Source organism: Pollicipes pollicipes, unplaced genomic scaffold, assembly GCF_011947565.3.
Source record: "Pollicipes pollicipes isolate AB1234 unplaced genomic scaffold, Ppol_2.1 Scaffold_4740;HRSCAF=5597_pilon_pilon_pilon, whole genome shotgun sequence".
Classification (NCBI taxonomy): domain Eukaryota; kingdom Metazoa; phylum Arthropoda; class Thecostraca; order Pollicipedomorpha; family Pollicipedidae; genus Pollicipes; species Pollicipes pollicipes.
This window is the reverse complement of record NW_023596545.1, coordinates 4,347,202-4,354,515: the sequence shown is the minus strand read 5'-3', so window position 1 is coordinate 4,354,515 and position 7,314 is coordinate 4,347,202.

Below are 7,314 nucleotides of genomic sequence, written 5' to 3'. Positions count from 1 at the left end.
CTGCCTTGGAAGTTCGCAGGCAAGGTTATGTTATCAACCCCCACCCCCCTACTGGCCGCGAAGGTGTCGAAACCGCGGCGCTATTTGTCCTCAGCTGGGATGGCCTGCAGCTGCGCAGGTCCGCCGCAGGCGCGAGGGGAGGCGCGGCCGCGAAGGTCGGGCGGCGTCGGAGGGCTGCGCTGGCAGTGCCTGGTATTGCGACACGTTCGGCTTTTGACGCTGAATTCGGACGGTTGTCCGGATTTAACTATCATATGACGGGTCAGGGCTCTTGTAATAAGCGCTGCTTAACGTGAACGCTGACACAAGGACCGATCCAATCAAAGAGCTTAAACTAAACCTTAAAAAACTAGCAAAACTTATTCTTCTTCTCTCGCAGAATAACTAATAAGCCAACGGGTGTGTTCTCAAGGTATTTTGTAAGGAGCGATGCCCATTTACGAGAAAACTACATGAAGCCATGATCCCCCATTCCTGCTGTTTCCCGCAACAGCGCATGGAAACTGTCAGCGGCTTTAAGCCTGTTTTGCTTGGTGGTCGCCGGATGTTGAGCCCTTGCTGAATTTCTGGCGTTCAGTACCGGAAAGCCATACCGAATGCCACCGTAACCCTATCAACAACGATCTTTCGTCGGACCGTTACCAGCAAAGGCATGTATGGCGTGGATCAGACGTAGTGAATGGTTTTATTTGTGTATGTCATTGCTTCAAATGCAGTGTCCTCGTCATGAACGCAGAATCTTTATGCTGAGGTATCCACCTTCACTGTACCAAGAGGTATTGGTTAAACGATGTTACAGAGCAAGCATTGGCTAAATTCTCAATATTCGACGTTTCTAGCTGTGCTTATGGCCACGAGACTCGTGATCATAAGCACGGTTTGCAATGTCGAGCATATTCAATGTTTTTATGTCATTTTTTGTCAATGTGTCATATGTAGCGTCGTTCGAACAGTATCCCCTTATATATGGAAGGTGGATAGCTCAGTATGATAACTCTCAACTCAGAATGCCGACACACCTGCATTTGAAGGCGTTTTTTTAGTTATATTACGTACAGCGTCCCCGGTACTTTCCTCCCAGGTCAATGCAACACATGCCAAATAAGCTGATCTACACGGCCGTTAAGGGATTATGTAGTAACTAGAGCTAGGAACGTAAGAAATCACAGAGAATACGTTTCTACTTAGAACCTTAAGAATCCAAAGAAAAGATATCATTCCTCGTTTCGGCTTTCACGGGTAGCTTCTGTTTCACTCGCCGTAAACTCATACGGTGAGAGAGATCTCCTCACATTGGGATGTGTGCTTGCTGGATGAATCAGCATCTAAAAGATCGCATGTAATCTTCTATTGTTTTTCAAGGAGGTAAGCGTTGCTGAATAAGTACTGTTAATTCTAATATCATCTAAGTACCGCACAGTTCTCCACTGATTTTGTTGTGCTCCTGCTCGATGCATGTGTCAACCATAGCGAGAGCGTACTGCAGCACGTTTTCATAATGGTGAGAAAGTTACAAATTTAATGCAACAAGCAAGTAAGCACACAAGACGGACTGACGAGAGAACGGTCTACGCACACGCGCAGGCACTGCTGCATGCATGACCAAGACTTACATGTTTCCGACGATGGGCGGCTTGTGACCAGTTGTTCTGCCTGACACACTTTGGTCTGCTAGCTGGCGAGCAGGCCTTTATGTGATCTCCTGTTCACCTTGACCATCATTGCATACGTCAGACTCAGCTGGAAACTGCAAGCAGGCCCGCAAAAATGGAGTCGAGAGATGAGGTGTTTCATCATTGTGGAGCTCATTAGCCAGAATGTGAGACTCATCACATGCTTAGTAAGTGCATTCTCTCAGAAGTCATTGTTTTTTATGACCAGAGGGAAAACCTAACATCTGCGGTGGAACATGACGTCCGTTACTAGGTTAAGCACTTTTCCGGCACCTACCTTAAGATGACAGCGCAGTTTGAGTATTGTATATCCGTTCCTTTCCAAAGTCAGCCAATCTGTGTGTAGAGGGCTTTTCTTCTTCAGCCTTATGCACACGAGATTCAGCCAAAAACTGATGCCTCCTGGTTGCTGAGATCTCTCGTGACGTTGATACCGGTACTTATTCAATTAAATCTAAATATTCTCCTTATAGCAACCATATACGCGTCAGTGGCTCAGTCCGATGCATTTTGAATAATTTTTAGTCACGGAACTGGCTGGCTCTCTCTCGCTCTCTCTCTCTCTCTCTCTCTCTCTCTCTCTCTCTCTCTCTCTCTCTCTCTCTCGCTCTCTCGCTCTCTCGCTCTCTCTCGCTCTCCATACTCTCCATGCTCTCCATGCTCTCCACCCTCCTACTTCTGGTTATTGTGGGAGCAATAAGGACGTCAGTATCGCCTTATCTAGGGTTTTTATGCTTGTTTTATGTTCACTACCAGTCCGCGAAGGAAATGCAGATAATTGCACAAGATTAGCACTGACTGCAGCTGATTATGTCAACTTGTGAAGAACTGATTCATATCTGTCGCGGTGGGGTCTTTATTCGCTGTTGCTGGCAATTTTAACATCACGCCGAATCTCGTAGTTTTGGTCTGCAAAGACAAAAGCTATCATCTATAAGAGGCCCCAGAAGCTTTTTTCGTTTAGGCCACGCTCGTTAAGACGCCGTCGAGTGGGTCTTTTGGTAGACGGCCGCCACGTCGAATGCACCAAAGTTTCAGGTGCACTACATTTACGACGGCCCATCGCCAGCACCGCGCCTCAACTCCAACCAGACTCGCGCCTGACTTAGACTCGACCTGAACTCCTCGTGGACGCTGACCGGAAAACAACGAAACCTCGGAAATAAGCAGACTAGACCTAGAACTAAACGGAGCGAAAACCGACAGAACAGAGACTAAAATTAGCAATATAAAATTAAAACGAAAATAGCATGGATTGAATAACACTAATTTAGACCTCAAGATCATAGCAGACTAAGTGACTAACAACGAGAAGCGAGCACTAAATCGAACTAGACATGCAAACGATTCCCCGACTACATTTTTATTCGCCAATGTAAGATACGCTTTCACATCTGCTTTCATGTATCAAACGCGTTATACCATGCACTACACAGCGTCATTTGCATTTACGTCGACATTTTACATGGGCATTAGTCTTTGAAACCCAGGAGTATGCATCCCAAATCCGTTGACCAGTTGGATATGCAGGTCCTGAAAGAATGCCCAACCTAGCTTGTTTTTCAAAGTATTGTGGTTTTACCACGCTATCCGAACATGACGATCATATTTTTGACGATTTTGCTTACACCAAGCTTCATGAACATAGATCAGAGTAAAGCAGCCGTCCGGGTTTGACACAGTTGATTTCTGTTTGTGTCGCTGATCCCGCCGGTGAAGTCAATGATGCTCATCTGGTTAAAATTGCTCTCGCTGATATCCTGCTAAAAGGCTAAAACGGACACAAATTTATATCTTTTTTAATGACGTCACCTAATTTCAATCGAGCATTTACCCTGCCTTACATTGAACAAGCCCTGAACCATCTAAGAGATTCGAGACGCTGATTACCTGCCACGCCCTTTTTTTCGCTTATGTCGCGTGGCTTATAATAACCGGCTCCACACGTCCGCGCAGGACAAAAACCCAGACGTGTCGCGTTCTTTCTTTTGGAAAATATGGAAACCAGTTATAAGCTTCAATTCATCTTAGAGTCTATCATTCTCAGAAGGATCAGTAGCTTCTCTCTTATGTAGGGCTCAGAGCAGACAGTCTCCGAACGCGCTGTTAATAACCAAAAACGGCACCTAAATCCATCGCTCTAGCTGTACATCTCTACGGAAGGTCTTGCCCCTCCTCCCATAATAGCCCACAACGGCACCTAAATCCTTCGACCCAGCTGTACACCCCTGCGGAGGGTCTTCCCCTCATCCCATTTTGTCCTTACCCACCCCCTTGTGAGCTCAACGTCATTCAGATTTGTTAGCATTTTCTCGCTTAAAAAAATGGGAAGAAGTCTTTGCCTTTCAAACAACTTTATTTTCCTCTCCCATGAATGTCATCAAACTGAGCTGATGTTTATGACTGCTTCCGCACATATAATCGTAGCTGACGTACTGACTTCATCTTCACTTATTCGGAAGCGGCATATTAGCGTAGAGAAACATTACGTTCTGCAAGTGCAAACAAATGAAATATCAGGAATGGTATGACCATATAACGCAACTCGCGTTATGAGTATGTGCCAGTTTTCAGGTCCGATGGCTGTCTGGACGCTTCTCGAAACTCGTTTGTCTTGAAACGTCTCCAGCAGTGCGTTGGTCCGGTCGTGACGCGCTCACGTCGGTGCGCTTTCTGAGCCCGGCGGTACCTTGGTCCGGCCAGTCTCACCGTGAGGACCCGTACGCTTGCTGAGCCCGGCGGTACCTTGGTCCGGCCAGTCTCACCGTGAGGACACGTATGCTTGCTGAGCCCGGCGGTACCTTGGACCGGCCAGTCTCACCGTGAGGACCCGTACGCTTTCTGAGCCCGGCGGTACCTTGGTCCGGCCAGTCTCGCCGTAAGGTTATGCGAGTTACCGCGGCGATGCGTAAGATGCCGCCTTGCAGACCGCACAGGAGGACGCGGGTTATGATAATGCGGCGATGCAACCGGTGAACAGAAAGTGCTTAACTATGCGACTCATCGGGCTCAACCAGTTGCTAATCTACAGCATCGTTACCGCTGAGTCAGTGACAGGAATGTGCTTATCAAGCGCCGCTTTGCACCGACGCGAACGCTGCCACGAGCGGCACGAGGCTGTCGCTACGTGCCTTCCGCTGCACCACTTGCAGTGCCGCAGGCGACGCGACCGGCCGATTAAGGCAGGTGAAGCACCGCACGCCGAACTCTTGGGGCGGCCAGGCTTCCTGTCTTGGACGGCCGGAGACGACTGCGGTCGGCCGCCTTCTGTGGATGGCCACGTGCAGGAGTGAATGTACACTCGGTATAGCTCGCAACGATTTCAGAGCACGTGCGGTCTATTTGTCTCGCATTGCGCACTATCATCATGAGAATACCTCGGTTAAAGTATCTATCTGAAAGTTAGCGCGGTGAAGCCAGACACGTGGACAGCAATGTGTTCATGGAGAGGGCAATATAGAATTATCTTTGCATTCCTGCGAATTTTGTCCAAAATCATGCGCAAACGCCCAGCATCCAGTGGAAACTTTTTGGCTCAGGAGGATTCGGGGTAAGAGCATGACCAAGTTGACCACCCTTGCCACCTTAGCTCTATGTCCAAGGGTTAAGCACACATTCAACTGGTCAGCTGCCATCTCCGGGTTTGTGAGTATAGTCACATACATCCACATGCAACAGACTGCAGACTATCAGAAGTGGCTATTATAACGCTCCGGGTGTGGGGGGGGGGGGGGGCAGGGGGGCGATTTGACCCATCCCGAAGGGGCTTTCAGAAGAACTTTTGAACAGCGAGTGTGGCTGAGCAAAGCTTTGAGCGGCTGAAAGCAATTGAGTGATCACCATTGTTGGTACAAAAAAAAAATTGGCGCACCTCGTGAGGTTACCAGTCCATAGCAGGCCAAAGTCAGGTCATGCTGTCACCTGGGTTAGGTTTAATACACACGTAGTAGTGCCGTGTGACAGCTGAAGGCACGATGTCGGGTACATGGTCGTCCACGCCAAACATCGCTTCCATTGCGTGTTCACGCAATAATGCCTTCAAAGGCTCCAATATAAAAGACTAATATCTGCAAGCGGCTGGCACACACCACTGCTCGCTTTTTCAACACTGCAGTCCCAGCGCATACGGTCGCATTTGCCGAGGTCTTTTACGCCTCGTGATGGCTTTGGCCGGCCCACCACCCGCCCTTCGATTTTCCGTCACGGTGTCCGCTCACGAGGCGTTCTATAGCTCTGCCAATTGGCTGTCAACGACAGAGCCCCGCGAATCTTCCCTTCGGTGCGACGGTGAGGTGGGAGCTCAGCTCACATCAGCGACGCACATCGCCCAGTGAGGTGCGCTGAACTCTAAGAAGGGTCAGGTCGCTCACGGGTGCACCCGCTCGTGTCCATCGGGCTGCCCGACAACAGGCCTCACAACCGAGGGGACGACCCCTCGGGTGGTGGCGAGCTTCTCACTGCCGTGGGTCGAGGCGGCGCCGGTGAGCATCGACGGAGCAGACATTTAGCTTCTGGACTATGAAGCACGCAAGTATAAGACCGGCATCGGCGACAACCGGCGCTCCTTCACTCTCACCGGGAGCTCACGCCGACCTGATGAACTGGTCAGACCGAGCCTTACTACGCTCCCTGCAGGTCGCCGGCCTGTCCGGGGGAGTCGGCTGGGGCTCGCGGCTGTACGCCATTTTCGTCTACGGTGTGCTCACCGTGATCGCCTGGATTGCAATCATGTTCCAATGGAGCACTGGTCGTCAAGCTTTGGCGCATGGAGGTTCTGTCGTGGAAGCGGTCGCCACCTCGGGCTTTTTTGGGACATCGTTCGTCCTTCTCTGGCTCGCACTGACCTTGGCATTTATATGGGGTCGTCAGCGTTTCGACCGGCTCTTGGCTGACGTCAGCACTCTGCTAGACGGCATTGCAAAGATACCGAGACAAGGTACAATTCCCAGGAGAGCGCATTTGGCAGATATCTCACAATGGGCACTGTTCTCTTTTTTGACAGTGACATCACTGGTTAATCAAATGTTTGTCTCAAAGGCTGACGAAATTTGTCCCATGGGGTCTCTAGGATGCACTATAGTACTGGCATTTAGTGTGGGGTACGCAATGTTAAACTTATGTTTCCAAATGATCCCTGTCAAGCTTGATTTTGTCGCTAATCTGCTCGGCCGCGGCTTTAATGTCGTAAATGCGGAGCTAAAGGCCGCAGCCGCCGGCGGCCACCAGCCGAGTGGCCGCGAGCTCGAGCGAATAGGGTACCTCCAGATGCGTCTGTCCCAGCAGTTTTCTCGGCTCACGGAGAGCATGAGGGTGGAGCTCGTCGTGGTCATGACGTTTGGCATCTTCTCTAAGATCGCTCTGATATTCTCTCTGGTTAGCGCCTTTCACAGTGGCGTCAGCACAGCTTCAATTTCCAACGTCGTAGTGCTGATGTTCTTCACTGCAGCCACCATCATCCGTCCCTGCGAGGCATGTCAGTCGGTCCTGAGAACTGTGGGAGAAAGCCTCGACTCGCTGCTCGAGATCGGGTGGAAGCGCCCGGAGCTCCGTCCGCAGGTGGATCTGCTCCAGCTGGCGCTTCGGCGGGATCTAGACACCCTGGGCGACTTGGGACTGTTCCGCTTACGGCGCTCCACCCTGG